Source organism: Periplaneta americana, chromosome 17 (assembly GCF_040183065.1).
Source record: "Periplaneta americana isolate PAMFEO1 chromosome 17, P.americana_PAMFEO1_priV1, whole genome shotgun sequence".
NCBI lineage: Eukaryota > Metazoa > Arthropoda > Insecta > Blattodea > Blattidae > Periplaneta > Periplaneta americana.
The window spans coordinates 101425966-101445134 of NC_091133.1; the positions used below are offsets into that span (position 1 = coordinate 101425966).

The window sequence follows — 19169 nt, forward strand, 5'->3', positions numbered from 1 at the left end:
GAATGAAATTGTGAACAAGAAAATAAAATATTTCATTTGTGTGAAATGGATTGCACTGTATACTGTTATTCACAGTTGATTCACTTAAACTATGCTGTCGACCCACACCTGCTTCCGAAAGACTATAGTCAATGTCACTTATAATATTCGCCTTATCTTCCAAAGAAAACACTTTACGCTTCGACATTTTTATACAGTAGGTCTACATTGGAACGCTAGAAACAGACGATCAAGTAGAAATGACAAACGCTGTTATGGTGTGACTGCGTACTCAGCCTTGGAATTTCCCGGGTCACTTAATGGAAACTGGGAGAGGTCTGATGGAGTTTGAAAGCCATCGAAATCTTACCTTCATTTATGCTCTGGACATAATAATAAAAGAAGGCAATTTCATTTTCCGTTGTTTCGATGCTGTCCGTCATAATAGAAATATTTCTGAGAACAAAAGGCAACTCTTTGATGGTGGAGGATTAGAAATAACAGTAGAGTAGAGTAGAGTAGAGTAGAGTAGAGTGCCTGAGAACAGAATGTTAATCCTTCGACGGTGGAGTGAGGCAAGATCGTCACGCGTTGCCTGGATTTACAGTACAGCTCATTGTCTAGGAATCACTAATCCTACCTTTATCCTTTGACGAAAGGAGTAAGAAACTTAGAATATTGTTCTCAACATATTCTTTCAATTTTATACAAGGTCTGACTTCAAATAAGAATGCCAGGACACAAGGCTCACTATAACCGAAGTGAGGGTTCACTATAAACGGAAATATTAATGTATTTTTTAATGAATGCGGGTCCGGACCAACGATTTAGGTTCACTATAGCCGAATGTTCACTGTAACCGAGTTCACTATATACAGAGTTGTCTTAATAGCAGGTGAATATAAACATTGTTATTGTTGTTGTAACATCACTATGTCCATCTGTTGCTTCTGAATCATTAATAGATACTTTCATTCTTATCAAAATATTTTGTTGTTGACATAGTTTTCTTAATAAGCTACCATGAATAGCTGGACATTTTTATTTTACAAAAGAAAAGTAATCATTTAATAGCAGATGAATATAAAACATTATTATTGTTGTTGTAACATCACTATGTCCATCTGTTGCTTCTGACGCATTAGTAGATACTTTCATTCATTCAAAATATTTTGTTATTGGCATAGTTTTCGTAGTAAACTACCATGAATAACCGGACATTGTTATTTTACAAAAGAAATGTAATCTTTTAATAACAGGTGCATATAAAACATTATTATTGTTGTAACATCACTATGTTCATCTGTTGTTTCTGACGTATTAGTAGTAGGACTACTGTCATCCTCTGGGGAGTTTAGTGCTGAGAGGAATGCGGTTCCGACTAGTCTAGCGCGGTACTGGAGTGGGAGGGAACAGTGACAGCGGCAGTCTGGAAGGAAGTACAATCATACTGAAAACATTCGTCCAATTTACGAGAGCAGTATGCCTATTAGTTTTCTAACGTATTTTAGCGAGATAGAGATACAACCATTTGTACTTACGCGTTCGGAAAAGGAAAGTATTGTAGAAAATTTTATGTATTTATTTAGGCCTATTTATTTATTTATTCTGATGAAGTTAAAGCCATCGCATCACCAGAAATACAAATACAATAAATTAAATAAAAAGAAAAATCATAATAAAACTACAATAATATAAATGAAAAGAAGAATCATACTATAAAATTTAGTGATTAGTAGAATTGAATTAAATTTGTAAAGTAATCAATTTAAATATACTGTACTGCTGAACTCATTTGAGAAGTAAAACTACTTGATTTGTATTTTAAGATATCACCAACAAATGATTTTCGCATGCCATTATAGGAATCTGTTTTTCACGATACCAATCACACATATTCTAACATTCCAATAGAATAAAACCAAAAACTTTTCCACAGCATGTTTCCTTAAGGATGACTTGTAACGCTGAAATATTTAACATGAGTAATTCATATAATATTAACATAACTAACATCAGGGAGATCTTTGAGCAAAAATTGCAACAATATATTTACTATATTAATAACAAAACCATATAGGCCTAGGTAAACAATATGTATATGAAATATTCACACACACTACTACAAACTGAAGACTGCATATTTTTGGACGATTAATACTACCCACTCCGCTCGGCTCGGCTTGGCTGTAGCAACAAAAGAATCTACCTGCAACTCCCCCCCCCCCGCACCGATGGCAAGATTACCTCAGGTCCCAACTCTAAACTCGTCGGAGGAAGACAGTAGGCCTACGCACCTTCACTCATATAAAAATATTTTTTCATTGACAAAGTTTTCGTAGTAATAGTTTCGTAATAAACTACCATGAATAGTCGGACATTTTTATTTTACAAAAGAAAAGTAATCATTTCAAAACAGGTGGATATAAAACATTATTATTGTTGTAACATCATTGTGTATAGCTTGTTTCTGACGTATTAGAATCAGGGAAAATTTTGTTACCTTCATTCATACGAAAATATTTTGTCGACATCGTTTTCTTAGAAAGCTACCATGAATATAACAATTTTACAACCTTCGTTGTGTCGATGCTTTGTAAACATTGTTCTCCCGAGTGAAATCAAGTTTAAGGTCAAAGGGCTCGAGATAATTCTCCAGTTGATTCAAAGGTCACAGGATTTGGTGCGGTAAACTGTACTAAGATTTTCGGGAGCAGTATTCTATAGCTCTGAGATTTAGTATCTAATTCAAGAAGAAATCTGTATTTCGTTAAAACTTCACAAGCATTTGCAGGAATAAAGTTGAGAAGGCCATGTAACCATATGTAGGCCTCTAATATCAAAGTGTTTGTAAATCCAATTGTTGTATATGTGTAGGTTTAAGATATTAATTTAGACTACAAAGTGATACATTACAATTTTTAATGTAACGACTGATCTGAGCAATTTATGAACAGAACCTCAAATGTGCAAGTTTTTATGTTGAACAGAGGAAAAGTAAACATTTAATTTTAAAGTAATCAAAAGTTGATAATTTTACTATCGATACCATGGATAAACAAGGCATGAATGGAAGGCGTAGACTGGAAACTTCCACTGCTAAGTCAGCTTTTTTATATATACAAACATCGTGAATTAGAAGCAGCAGAAAACGAGAGACAATATTATATTATGTAGACCAGGCATGTCAAAACCCTGCACATTGTGCACTTGTCTCTGTGCAACGTGCAGTTCCTACTCCCCTGTCTGAAGGGAGTGAATCGGCTTGGAGGGGAACGCGACAGGGCTGTATATTACCTGCAGTAGCAGAACAGCTTTGGTTTCAGTAACACAGATTAGTACGGGTGTGCTCACTGACCTCTGATTGTGAATGCGTTATGAAAAATAAAGTGAGGAGTCCACAGATATAACGAAGAAGAGAAATCACGAATCATATAACGTAACTGTTATGTTGTTTTCCTCAGCCAACAGTAATTATTTTAAAATGAAAGGCTTTCATCATATCATGTGGACCTAATAGTGATGTGATAATTTAAATCAGACTAGTAAAGTTCTCAACATATGATATTTGCCAGCTTTAGTACCCTCACGGCAAGACATACATGACAGTGACGTTGTTTTGGAGTCTGTACTAACACAGCCATCAATGGTTAGACGACTTACAACTGTTATTTGAGAAGCTGATAAGTGATGAGAATATTGAGTGAGGAATACATGTGAGGGTCTTGAGGTTGTAAGGGAAGGAAGAAAGCAACTATTTGTAAGGCGGAAAATTTTTCTGGAAAAATAATACATAATTGCGAATTTTCCATCTCACGTTACTATATTATCCTAATATACTTACGTTAGTAAATCTTTAAACCGGACATAAAGAAAATGACCTCGCTTCACAGCTTGTGAAGTATTCTTCTAACTCAATTCAGTAACGATCCCAACTTGCTGATACTTGCTCTCACCGTTTTCCAAATAAACTATATATAAATTTAAATTCAAGCTTAATTTATCCAATTTATTAATAATAATGTGAATTTATATTAATATACAGCAAGGAAATGATTCCAGTGTAAAAGCCTCACAATGTCCTATTGCATGTAATTGGGAGTAAAATATTTTCTTTAACATTTGTGCACCAATGGTCCCAACAATGCCTGAGAAACAATGAAAGAATATTACTTTGAAATAATCAGTACTTACTACGTAAAATGAAATATTGTGTTCGTTTTTTGTTGTTTCGAAATTACTGCAATATTTATATTTTCTTCAAATACTGTATACAAATCTTTACAAACGACTGCTTTCTGAATTGTAACTGAGTTTATTGTTTCTTGTGTTACAATTATTGTCAAATATAGACACTGACAATAATTGTGTTTTTTCCTTCTGCTAAGTATGTTTATAATGTCCAAATGTCAATTTAATTGAACACTAGAAGCGCAGAATAGATTCTTGTACATCCCTCCCGCTAAGAACTGAAGAACAACAGGTGAATGACGCAATCTGCACAAACCGGCGTTCAGCGCACATACACTGCACTTTCAGTGTCTGATTTCTGACATGCCTGATGTAGACTAAAGAGAAAACAAATATTTGTGGAGTGAATGATAATGATGATACCTGTAATAATAATAATAATAATAATAATAATAATAATTATTATTATTATTATTATTATTATTATTATTATTATTATTATTATTATTATTGGAGTGGACGACGAGAATTAGATGATAAAACGAATAAATAAATAGATAAATAAATACCTAAATAATGTCGCACGATTCCCATTCTTGAAACCTTGCTTTTTCTCTTTATTAAATATTTAGAACGTGGATATACAAGACGTTTCATACTTCATAGTATCTGCGCCCACTTTTCCTTAGTTATGGAATGTGTTTACAACACTGCCTGCTGGATCGCATCCTATGGCTGCGTAAACTGTTTTCTCAATCAAAGTTATTTTGCCGCTAGTTGGCATATAGGGCACACCGCTATATGGACTCTGACCGCTATTACCTGAGAGGATAGAAAGACAGGAGGGAGCAACCCAAGGCAAAATGCTTGAAATCGGTGCCACGGATATGACGTCAAACCACCACCGCGAAATACCGCGAAATGTTTAATGGCTGCTATCGGTTTCAGTCATACGTAAACGATTTAGAATGGATGTGGAGGTAATAGGAGTATTAGTAGATTATTATATCAATGTTCACTGTATATTTATTAAAAATATTATGGTTGTTACATGTACTGAACACTGTATTTCCACTTTTTTTTTATATGTTAAAGCATAGGGGGACATCCACGGACATATTCCACAGTTGTGCCGAGCAGAATATTAGCTTATTTATAAAAAAAAATAACACCTGCTGAATTTGACTACATTTTTTAATATATTCACAACACGAAACAATTCGTAATCGTAATAATACTGTGAATTTTATTTCAACTCAACAATAGGATTTTATTCTTCCAACAATAATTCCTTTCTACAATTCGCCTTAAACGCTCTCGTCAACAATTGGATTTTCACTCAACACAGTATTCGTTATAGCACTCCACCGACGACAATGACAATTTACTTGGACTAGTACGAACAACAATGAACTGTTAATCTTAACTAATATTTACAAAGCACTATTTACAAATCAGAACTATCAGTTCTCAGTTCACAGTTCTTCTAGCTCAGTCACTTGAGTTCACAGTATCTCGAACCACAGACCTTCAGAGACAGTCCACTGTACTCGAACTCAGGTCCCTCCAACTGCGGTCCACTGCACTCGAACTCAGGCCTTCGGATGCTGATACAGTTGCGGACGCACACTCGAGTCGAACTCCGGTACACAAGACTGGCTTGCTTGCTCTGGCTTTCTCACTGACTGGCTGACTAATCAACTGAAAACTGCTCGAGTTCGCTGGCGTTTCTTCTTTTATAGCGAAATCATAGTTGCGAGAAATTTCTACAGGTGTGCAGAGAATTATCTGGATATCTCCACTTCGACGGACTTCTCGAAGAGTCGGGAGGGTCCGTCTCCCCTTTTCCGTACGCAGCAGTTGCGCGCGCACTCTCTCTCCACTCTCTCGCCGCGTAGGCCCTTTCCCCTTTCCCCGCCGCGCGCCATACCACAGTGCTCCGTGAAGCCCGCGCGGTCTGCTCTCTTGCGGGACGCTGGTCGTGAGTTCGAATCTCACGTCGCTGTCACAATACGAACAAAACAGCTGATTAACACACCGGAAAAAGAAATAACTTTGGGTAATGTGAGGCCATGTTAGTACACCTTTTTGATTCCACTGTTCCAAGTTTATGCTTCCTTCTATCTTTATATCCTCAAAGCCTATTAAGTGATAATGTTATAATAGCGGTGTGCACTAAGGCACTACCTGCCACCTAGCGGCTACTCGCACATAAGCGTTGAATGAGCAGGCAATGTAAGCAGCCATAGGTTACATACAATTCAGCAGGCAGTGGTTTACAAGTGAAATTACATCGTCGAAAAGTTATATCACTCCCTTCATCCACATTAGACCAGGCTGTCCGTTTCTGCCATTAGTGACATGTGTCAAATGTTTCAGACATTTCCATAATTTTCTTTTCCTCGATACCTGTTGTGATTAAGACGTTCACTATTTTTTTTTTTAAATTTGAAGGTTCTGGATCTGGAAAATTACTGCGTGCAGTTCTCATTACGTAATCCAGTGCGAGTTCCAGTAATGAATGCAGCATAGTGGTTAATAGCATAAAAAGTTGTTCAGTTTTCTTGAATCCTTATTCAACGAACACGCGTTGTGAGAGCTCAAATGAGAATTAGATAACTAGACTTAACGATGAATGAGTGGCATAGCTGTTATCTTCGAAGTCCAGTGGTTGTTCAAGGTTACTTGTATAATGTATCTGAATCAGACACGAGGGTCTCCTTGCTTGATCTGAATCAGTTGAAGCTGACGTAATTAAATTTATAAAGGCTGCTATTATCAGAAATGGCGTTTTGTTTTTTTTTTTATTTTTAGTTACAAATAACTTGTAATGTATTTATACAATAATATAGAACATATAATACAGAATAATACATTAGACTACAGAATATAATTACAACAAGAGAAATAGAAATAAAATAATACATCAATATAAAAAAGAGGACACAATAATATTAATAAAATTTGAGGACCGAATGAGCAGCGCTCGTGTTCGGTACCAGTTGTGATTCTTAAAATAAATCATTTAAACTTCTTCAGGGCTGCTAATTTAATAGGATTATATAGCTATACTGTATATGTACGTACATCGCAGTTTAAGGGACACTGGGACTGAGTTTTGAAACTTCTAAAGTTTTTTAACAATTGCTTTCAAATTCGATGGGCTTGTTGTGTCTGTACATTTAAGTAGCAGTGCTATATTTCATTAAATTTCATGCATTAGTCTCTTAGATATTAATTTTCACTTATTTTAATGCTGTTAAATTAGCATACATTCAAAATATCCCTGATGGCTTGAGAATTGTTACCGAATTTTAAAATTTTGTGAAGGATTTACATCTCGTGATTAAAAAAAGTGTACATGGATTTTTAAATTTGAGCATTCCTTAAAGAGATTATTACACTTTTACTACATTATACTACATTTGACCAATAAAACGGTACGAAAGGACGTCTTCCAACCAATCATGGCTGCTTATCGCACTTCCATAGCATTTGTTTCTTTGTTTGCCAACATTTCAAACTGCAAATTCTTTACGGTATTATAAAACATGCTTTCCGATCGTCATTTGTTTCGAACATAGATAGTCGACTGAAAATGGTGGCTCCGTTCAAACGTTTTGGTGAAAGTAACACTACTGAAATAGAAGTTTAGGAAGTCAATTAATATCTAATTTATTGTATTAGAATACTCTATTTCTTCTAATCTTTATGTACGTTCTTCTGTTTTTATCACCTCCCTAATATTTGTTTTTTTGTTTGCCAACATTTCTAACTGAAAATTCTTTAGCCTACGGTACTAAAAAACATGCTTTGCGATCGTTATTTGTCTACGGCTCAGACAGTCAATAACGTTCAAACGTTTTGGTGAAGCTAATCTTAGTAAAATAGAATTTTAGTAAGTCAATATTGTATTGTGTTAGAGTACTTTATTTCTTCCAATCTTTATATACTTTCTTCTAGTCGTGTAATAATCAATTAAATCCCACTCGAGTTTTGATTTTCTCCATATCAGGGGTCGGGAGCTCATAGTGAAGGGGAAACACAGTGGCAACCTCACTTCACTTTTTTTTTTTTCATTTACACAACACTAAGTGAATGAACGGCTGCTCGACTTCAGTACAGTCACAGTCTGCATCAGTGGCGTAGCATTATCATCTGAAAAGTTAATGACATTAAATATGGCTAATTGAGCAATAAATTTATTATCTGTACTTTCATCTAGTGCCAAGGAGTACCACTTCATAGTTTGTATTTTATTCATTAATTGTGCCTCTATATCAGAACTAAGTACACTACCACTATTCTGCCCGCAACTGTGTGAGATGAAAGACTGATGCACTTGAATTGTTCGATTATGTTAGGGCAGGCATCTTCTGCAGCTAAAACTAAACAGTCTTTAACATTCTCCCCCATTGCGAATGGTTTCATTCTATCCGCAATATATTTTGAAATGCGTTAGCTGGCACGAATCAATTTTTGTTCACTATCTTGTGCGTTTTTTTCAGTGTTTTGTCTTTTTAGATTTTCTAACAACTACTTTCTCTCGTCCCCTATAATAGATAACAAATTCTTTTGTTGGTACGAAGTCATATAGAATTACATTACGCTAATCATCAAATTTATTAGTAAATAATCATTTTTCGCAGCTAAATATTAACTGGTAAGTTAATTCTGTAATTTATTACATGCTTATTTTATTAGAGTTACAATAAATTCTACAGAAATGACATTTCATTAATAATACCTGAAATTATAATTTTTCCATACTTCTTGGTCTGTTTCGTATTAAAGCGTCGTCTGATGTTAAAAATACGTGCAATGAAGCGAATACAGAACATATCAAACAAAACGCCTTTTCATTTTGTTCAACACAAAAATAATCTAATTCCCATTCCTTACGGAAAGAATATTTTTCTCTTTGGCTGTGCCATACTCCTTAGGTACCGTAGCACATCACTGATTGATTCAAAACTATGTAATGTTACGTAAACAGTGCGCATAACGTGGTGTGTTTGAGAAAGTGGTAGAAGGGGTAACGGAGGGGAAATACTTCATGCGCTTATTGTGTGCCAGCTCGCGGTCACTACTCTAGACAAATCAAAACCTCTAGTGAGATTACTGTTGATAAAAATTTTCGTACAGATAATAAATTTTGCTTGATGATTTTCTTTAATTTTTAGAAGTTAAAAATTAACATCATGAAAAGTTTTCAATGAAGATATATATTATTTTAATGTACCGAAGTACATATGATATTTCCATGCAGATATTCTGCGTCATCATAGCCTACGATGAAAGAGTAATTACTTTCATCGTATGATGACGCAGAATATCTGCATGGAAATATATGTACTTCGATATATTAAAATAATATATATGATATGCGTAAATCACTTCGTGATTTAAGACGGCGCTTATTCCGTCGGATCCCGGCCAACTAGTCACTCATAACGAGTGCACCTCAGCACATGTGTGGACTTCGGTCCTACGTTCATAGACATCTATGACGTAGTGCAGAGGGCGGCCACTAGAGGGAACCCAAGAGTTGGAGCTTAATCTGAGACGATTCTGTCCGACGCCGGGGTGGGTATCCGGTGTGGCTTAGTGGATAAAGCATCAGCACGTAGAGCTGAAAACCCGGGTTCAAATCCCGGCGCCGGAGAGAATTTTTCTCCGTTCCATTACTCTTTCATCGTTTCAATGAAGAGCTGATTCCATTCATTATTTTGTATATTATAGTATGCTTACTATTCTTGCAAAGTTTCATGCAAATCAGAGCAAATGGAAGCTTCTAGAGTCCTTTTTATTGACCAAAATTTTGAGAAAACTCAATTTTTATACTTGTTTTTTTTTTTAAGATGGGCCATGACAGGAGCGTTGCGATCGGAAAAACAACTGAATGTCACATAGCGTGGTAGGCCTGTTGCTATGGTAACAACGGTTGAGTTGCCAAACTTAGTTTCCACGTGGCGAGTGCTTAATAGCTCTCTTGGCGACATTTATTGTGCACACAATGTTAGCATTGGTACTTTTCATCTGTGATTCTCTGTCGACTTTTCTATTGTTTTCTTACCTTCGCGTCAATTGTCAATGAATGTTTTAACGTCAGCCATCTTAACGTCAACTGCTAGCTTCCATCAGCTGGCAGCGTGGTAGTCCATATTGACAACATGGCACTGTAGTTCTAAGCTCGGCCGCTTAACTGTCATGTCCCATCTTAAAAAAAAAAAAAAACAAGTATAGTGGGAGTGATAGATTTAAAAGACTTGCTCGTAGCATTTAAAAATGGCCGCCGGGCCTTTAATACAGCGGGCGGGTGCTAAATATAGGACAGAATTTTAACAAATGTATAAGGTACCAATTTATTTAGGAAACAAAAAATATATATTTTTTTACTATTTTGGCAAAAAACTCGGTCCTAGTGCACTTTAAGTCTGAAAAGAAAAACAATTGATATTGTAACAGAGTCAGTAATAATTTGTTCATAGTCTTGGTAAAAACAATTAGAATAACAGCTTTCGGTCTCCAAATTAGTGAAAAAAGCTTTTGCATTTTCGTTACCGTAATTAACTTTTTTTTATGCACAGTATCATTAGCTCACATCTGCCACACGTTTGTAAGTTTTGAGAAGATTTTACTTGACTTAGTAAAGAGTAGCCTACTTTTAGTAATGTACTGTCATACTCTGTTACGAGTCCACGTTCTCTTATTTTTAATTTATCGATGAGTGCAATATTATTTTAGAAGTGCTGAAAACTACCGTGATTGAAGAAGAGTGTAACATGAACTTATACCAGACCTGCAGAACTGTAGCTCTTGAGGGCGACTGCTTTCCTCCCCTTTCTTACGCCACCCACCTTTTCTACCTGTGCGGTCACGGCGTTCTAGTTACGCTCGGCTGCATCAACATTCGTTCTCGCGGCGGAAGTCGATCATCCCCAATAGAAGTGGAGTGAGGCTGACGTCATAGTTCCCCTACTTGCGAGTTCTGCAGGCCTGACTTATACAGTGTCCAAAAAATGAACGGCATAACTTCAGGGATGTGTTTCTCATATGTGAACAATGAAAATAGTTTTCATATACATAAATCCGGAAATGCTTGGTTTCAGTGTAGACTTTTACAACACGTGTCCTAACCGGAGTGTCTTTTTCTCCCACAGGTGAGTTCCTGCAACACAAGATTCTGCTGTGAACTTAATACTCCACCTTCTGTTTCATCGCTGTCAGGTAGAATATACTGTATATAATTGAATACTCTTTCAAATTTAAGTACCATAATATAGGAGTGTCATTTTAAATTTCAAAGGGGATTCGGGGAAACCTAAAATGGAATTAACACTGGTTTTAAATACATAAAACGTACATTCCTCACAAAAAGAAAGCACAGACGTTATCGTATTGAAATAATATTAGCTACGTTTTGATAACAGTTGAACTAACAACAGAGGTCACTGCACGCGCATTCACTGTCTGTATATTAATACAAGACTCAGAATTAGCATAGTAGCCAATTTAATATTTTTATGAAAACGGTTTAGTTTTCACCTATTGTTTAACAACCGTCCCAAGTTCGTATCTATGTCGACCAGTTGGTAACCCTTGCACACCAATCGAACCGATGCCGCAATGGATAAGGTTGTAAATGTTATCTACGCACTCGCTCGAGTCACTTGTTTCAGATTATCAAGTCATGATGAGTTACCGAATGTTTGTATGCTGATAAACTATATCGCCTTCTCGTGATCGATACGGACGTCATTCATAGTAACTAGCTGATTCGTTTAGTCTACCTGTGTTCTTTAATTTTATTTTTAGATAGATATAAATGTGTGGGTTTAAGTCTTCAACATTGATTTCATAGATAATTCGTGTTATGGTATAGTTAATTTGTTATTGTGAGCTTTATTAGAACAATGCTATAGACGTACACACACACACATACATAATGTACTGAGTGAACCGTAAATAATGTCGCTTATTTCAGGGATTATTCTTTGAGATATTTCAAACAAAAAAAAAATACAATTTTGCTCGTTTTAGCTTCCTTTTCGAGATAAAAATTGTTTTATGTGCAAGATTTCATAGCGTGTTTTGAGAAAGCCATTGACTGAATTTTCAATATGCTCAATCAATTTAAGAGAGAAGTGTATTCTGATTAGATGATTGAAAAAATGGCACAGATGCATTATAGGAGCCAATCTCCTTATTGGTTGAATGGTATGAATGTACTATCGATATGTATTGTTGTTATAATCGACATAAAATATGCTGCGAACTTCTAAATTAACATTCAGTTTTATATTGTTGACTTGTAGCCTACTTCAAAATGGAAATAACGGCAGTAATAGCAAAATATATTTTCCCTGGACCAAAAATATAATACAAAGTGACTAAAATCACATCAGTAGTAACAAACTGTTTACATTTTTTTATTTAATTTCTTAATTTGGTAGCATTTAATGCTTATCGACTATCGAATGCTAAAAGTGCTAATCGAACCATTACTTCCGCTGACCTTTCTTTGCGTATAATGTGTGATGGGTGACCCCTATAATGCATCTGTTCCGAAAAAATTTGGTTTTGTCTTTTAAATGTGCAGAAATTTGATCCAAACAAATGTTACATTAAAAAATTCCTTTCTAGAACGAAAAGTTACATTTGTTCGGATTAAATTTCTGCACATTTAGAGGACAAAACTAAAAGTCTTTCAATCATTTATTATCATAAATACACTTTTCTCTTAAACTGACTGAGCATTTTGAGAATTCAGTCAATGGGCTTCGAAAACATACTATGAAATTTTTCATATAAAACAATTTTTATATCGAAAAGGAAGCAAAAGCGAGCAAAATTATATTAAACTTTTTTGTTTTAAATATCTCAAATAACTATTGTTTGTTGTTTAGTCAACTGTCCGAAGACAGGTCTGAATCTCACAAGTGATACCAACATGGCACCACTTATGAGACAACTAGGCCAGGACATAATGGATAGGGTGGCTAGTTTCTTTGCCCCTGCATTGCATACATCGCCGATTAGCTACATATTACACTAATCAGATTTCAGATGCATACAAACAAATAATAACCACCTAAAATTAATGACATTACTTACGTTCATCCTGTATAATAAACGCAATGCAATAAGTAATAATAAGAGATCCCGTTTTACGGTGAATAAAAATCTTAAAATTCGGTATAAAAAGTTGGTTCATTTCTGTGTTATTTCGCATTAAAAATATGACTTTTTGACTCGTCATTCAAAATACTTTATTGACTATTCCTATAAAGACAAATGGTCTGTATCATCAAGGGAATGGTAATGATCTTTGTACATTTTAACGACATCGGGAAATTAGGATAACAGTCTCATATACTTTGTGTGAATAATATAAACTAATAGACACCACAAAAAATTCAAGCTATTTCTACTTTGTATTTAAAAAATAAAATCACTTGAAATACGGTATGAATATTAGATTAAAAATTCTGTATTGGAATAGGGTTTGAATATTAAATTCAAGGAAATTCCATTAGGCTACCTAATTAAAATAAAATCGTAAATCCAGTTAACTCCAATCACTGTTATGCCTACCAACAGTAGCTTACAGCAGGCAGGGAACTTAGCTTCACTAGAGGTTATTGTTTTAATTCTTTCTTATGCGACTTTCAATGAATGCCGCTTTCGGGCATTTTAAATTAATATTTCGTGAAATAATAAAAATGTATCTTGAAGAAAATACTAATTTTAAATAAATTCGTAGTAGAAACAAAGATTTCGCGTATACACAAAATTTCGCGTGTTTCAACTTGAGATATTTTGTCCTAGAAGGACTTCAAAAACATAACATTTTTGTTTTTAACAGCTGAAAAACTTTATTTCGCGAATTCAAGGTTTGCGAAACTATGGTTCGTCCCACGAATCTGTAGAGTAGAAAAACGAAATAAGAGAGAATGTGGGAGAACTAGGACCAATGACTGGTCTGGGGGGAGGCACTGGCTGAACGAAGCTACCAATCGCTTGCAGGAAGGAGATAATCTCTATCTGAACTACCTACCACGAGCGTCTTACCCCTTAGCGGCCTCGAGCTGATGCTGCCCGCAATACACTCTGGCACAGATAGACTCCGCCCCCATATGCGCCAAGCCACTCTACAGGTTCCTGGGATGGACCATAGGTGTGTCTAGTAATAATACATAGGAAATTAGCCGTAGTTGAGTCGCCGAATTTCTACCAGATACCAGGGCTTGATTCTCGGTAGATTCTACGAAATTTGTGATAGACGACGTGGTCGTAGGTTATTCTGCATTGAGTACATAAGTTTCCACCGCCCTTTTCTTTGTTCTTTGCCTTCACTATTTATTATTCCATTACCAGGTCGACTCTTCAGTAGTTCTCTGTGGTCTAATGGTTATCATGCTATCTCTTGAATCCGAAGTTCGTAGGTTTAAACCCGGCCGATGGCAGTGGATTATTAAAGGGCGATAAATCCTCAGTATGGCTTCCTCTGGGAAGTGAGTAAAGTCGTGGATCCATGTCGCGGATTTAAGCACGCAATAGAAACCTGTTTCTTGTAGAGGGCTCCAGGCAAAATTTGTTGGCTGTTTCTCGCCCTGGTTTAATTTCGACGCTGAAAAATGAAATCAGCCTCAAAGAAACTTGTATGTGAACGCATATATATATATATCGAATTGTTAATATTTAAACTAAATGCACAAAAATTTGCAGCCTGACGTAATTTGTGCAGTTCCGTGTTCAGTGGTCTAAAAATAATTTGTATTACATACTTGCTAGTGTAAGATGTCAGCTTTCTGCTGTTGTGTCTGATACGAGTATTTCAGTATTTGGTATGTGCAGAGTGGCGTTTTTCACTGCGACAGAGATATGAAGCATTTGTTTATGATTTCATCATTTAGAAAATGCCTACAGAGCTATTTCACGGAGCATCCGAAACTTTACTTTATTTCAGGAATAATAATAATAATAATAATAATAATAATAATAATAATAATAATAACAACAATAATATTTATTAAGTTCGTTTACAAAATTCAAAATTACTTATTTTATAATTAGCTCACACCCGAAAAAACAAAACATATTCGGGACTGCTCTTGGTAAAAAAAATAAAAAATAAACATTAAACGCATTAAAATAACATAACAGCGTACTGTACATTACAAAAATGGAATAATATTAAATAATATAAAAATACAAGCAATATTCTTGAGTATTTTTCTGCTAGATAAAATTTTGCAAAAATAATTTGTACACTTTCTTTTTTAAAACCAAATCATACATTGTTAGATGATAATAAATTATTAACAAAATAACTCTATAGTCTTGGGCCAAAGTTATACGTAGCTATGCCTCACTCAGACCAGATTCGGTCTTACACTCATGGTAATTCTTGTAACGTTTTAATATCGTTGCATGATTAAAATTCGTGAACATATGAAAGGGCTTTATCCAGAGTATTTATTTGTATGCTGTAACACGTATTTTAAGACAAGTGGGTAAGCAGACAAAGCTAAAATTGTACTCTTATCTTTTACAACTTACTTACAAATGGCTTTTAAGGAACCGGAGGTTCATTTCCGCCCTCACATAAGCCCGCCATCGGTCCCTATCCTGTGCAAGATTAATCCAGTCTCTATTATCATATCCCACCTCCCTCAAATCAATTTTAATATTATCCTCCCATCTACGTCTCGGCCTCCCCAAAGGTATTTTTCCCTCCGGCCTCCCAACTAACACTCTATATACATTTCTGGATTCGCCCATACGTGCTACATGCCCTGCCCATCTCAAACGTCTGGATTTAATGTTCCTAATTACGTCAGGTGAAGAATACAATGCTTGTAGTTCTTTTACATAACGTAAATAATAGGCTGTATTGCAGCTTTAAATGAATTTCCATGATGTCATTTCCTGACGGTCATTTGGTTTGTGACCAAAGAATACCACAAACGATGTAACCGGATGTTACGTGGTAATCAGGTTCCTAGAAAATGGAGATTAGACATCTATAGACATAAAGTCAGGACTTCAACTCCTGTAAAGTAGTGGTCAGCATATCTGACGACAAACTAGCGGGCCAGGGTTCAAAATGTAGTTGGGACAAATTACCTGGTTGGGGCTTTTTCGTAGTTTTCCTTTAATCACTTCGAAGCAAATCTGGACAATTTCCGCATTGGATCCTCTGGCTTATTTCGCCAACTATTTCAATAGTGTCAGATCAAGAAGGAATGCAGCATAATGTAGTACATTGACTTGTACACAGATGACTTCATTTCGATAACGTTTTAGAACTCTCAGATAGATTGAGGGGCGTTGAACTTTGATTTTGTCCGAACTGAGTGTTGTTCAAATTGAATCTGCAGCGTGTTAATGAACTCATGTTACGTTTCAGGGTTGGAAATATATAAGGAACATATTCTGCTAATAAACTGGTGATCAGAAATTCCTATTTTCGCCGCTAGAGTACGCGAAAGATCGCTCCCGGTATATAGGTCACGCATCGTGCACATAACACGTGCAAGGCGATGTTTGCTTGTTAATTGACTATTTGCATGTTTTATTTGGTTTTTCTTTAATTTGGAAGTAGGTGTGTTATGATTTTTCTGATATTAGGTCCCCATTTATTGTACAGGTTTTACACGACAGTTTTTTTACTTGTGATTATACATTTAGGTATTACATTTTCTACATTAGCTGTTCAAAGGACGACCATCGACCTTTTTACAAAGTTGACGATATAATATGTTTTGTTGCACCCTTTTGCAAACTCCTTTAATCGCTCCGATGACAGCGTGAATCTTGGCTATCACATCCTCCTCGCACTCCATGGTGATCTCGTACATGAGGCTCTTCATGTACCCCACAGAGAGAAGTATAGGAGGTTGAGGTCAGGTGAACGTGGTGGCCATGGTACAGGCCGTCTTCTACCAATCCAGCGACCTCCAAATGTTTGGAATACGTCGACCAGGTTACCTTTCTTCGTACAACCGGCAGCTCCTTTCATTTCTTATAACTTCCCGGTAAATGAGAAGCATGTCCGTGTATTCAGGGAACGTATACTGCATTTCACTTTTGATTGCAATGAGAAATTACGGACACGTTTTTCTACAGATTGATGCGCTGTCCACTCCACATGTAAATGAGTTGAGCACTAACAAATCTATTAATGCTTCCTTCACAACCCCTCTCACCGATTCCAACAATGTTTACTTTCCGACCAGTCTAAAACGGAACGACGCAAGGCCAATCCTCCTAGTGACGTTACATTTTGAATGTCCTGTACGATGGTGATCTTCGCATTATGAGCGATCTTTCGCATACTGTACTATAGCGGAAAAAGGAGGTTTATTAGCAAAATATGTTCTACTTCCTACCCTGAAACGTTGCAACGTCAGTTCATTACTCTGTATATATGGTACCAAATAGTAAATCCCTTACAAGGATGTGGTTCTGCGGACTTCAATAGTGCTAGTCGGCAATGTATGCAATGGAGGAGGAAAGGAACTGGCCACCCTACCTCATTATCTCCTGGTCTAGTTGCCTCATGAGTCGTGCCTTGTTGATATCACTTGTGAGATTCAGACCTGTCTTCAGACAGTTAATTAAACAACAAACATATTATAAAACACAGATATATTTTAATGCCTATTCTAATATTAGAAACGGTTCTAATGTACTAATAGTTATTTGATGTGAATTTCCTCGGAATTAAATGTATGTATTAAATTGCACAAATTATAAATAAAGTGAGATTTCCGACTTCTTGGAAGTATAAAAATACCTCTTGTGTGTAATATGAAAATTAATGTTTATCTCAATTTTGGTGCGCAATACATAATTTCATTTTGAAATTGCTTTTGACCATTACTCAAACAAAATAAATTTCGAACACGTGACTTGACAAACAACTGAATTATTGCTAAACGTGTAAATCTTGCATGGAAGTATATCATCTTCATGACGTACCCGTAGATTCCTTTTAGTCTAACTGGGTCGAATTACCTCATTCTACGTAGAATGATTTAAGAGGATGGAGCAGATAATAATAAGAAAACATAAATTTGCTAATAGGGTTGTTATTCATTTCTTGCACAAGTAATACGTAAATAAGTTTAGTGTGTCAGCTTGAGAATTTCATCTTTGTATTTTCGTTATCTTTGATAGATTTATGAAAACTGTTGCAGGTATCTTGTTTAGAAGAGGGACTGTCAAAGCAATTCCTTCATGTTATGAACTTAGTTCACTTTAAGAGTAAAACAAAACAAAATATAGAACGTGTAGTGATTGTAATAATTATTATTGTAGATGGGATGTTTGTGATCATTTCGAACGAAATGATGCTGATCTCTAACAATTCATTTGGCAGTTTTATATTAATATCACTTTTACTGTAATAAACAATACAGTAGACGCTATACTGTTTACATGCCACTTAATTTATGTTTAGTTTTTGTTTTAAATATTTCAGGTATTGTTTGGGTAAAGGGAAATAAGTCATAGAAATGAGTTTTGATATAAATGAAAATTGAACTTCGGATCCTTATTGCAAATAATTTTCTACACAAATAAAAGATATCAAATGCTAGTATTCTTTTGATTTTTGGGCACCGACTTGTATAATTTAACTTGTGTGCTCATCTGGGGAACAAAATTCCATTTGCACAAAAAAACGACTTATCCCTCTTTACCCGAACACCACAGATTTGTCAATAATTGATTAAATGGCGATCTTACTTGTGTAAATTATGTAAGTATGTGCGGCTTACAGCTGTTTCGGTGCTACTTGACACCATCCTCAGAGCCTACTAGATCTCGGCGCTATCTCAACTTCGCTGCCTATTGTGTGGGTGCGTTCGTGTGATGAGTTGTGTCAAATAGTGTGTGTGTTCTGAAATTGATCTTGTGTTGAGAATTTGATTAGGGTGTGTTTTAGTGTGTCTGTATATTTCATATTGTTCTAGTGTGTTGAGTTTTTG

At 35.6% G+C, this 19169-nt stretch overlaps 1 protein-coding gene across 2 annotated transcripts in view; it reads left to right on the forward strand.

The window, feature by feature from the left end:
• Cpr (Cytochrome P450 reductase) overlaps positions 1 to 19169 on the forward strand; it is a 155703-nt gene that overhangs the window by 23399 nt on the left and 113135 nt on the right. Inside the window, exon 2 of one of the 2 annotated variants that reach the window (XM_069815973.1) lies at positions 11334 to 11400. The exons of the other annotated variant lie outside the window; for it this stretch is intronic. The gene's annotated coding sequence lies outside the window, so the exon portion shown is untranslated. The remainder of the gene's footprint in view (positions 1 to 11333; positions 11401 to 19169) is intronic. 2 annotated transcript variants of the gene reach the window in all.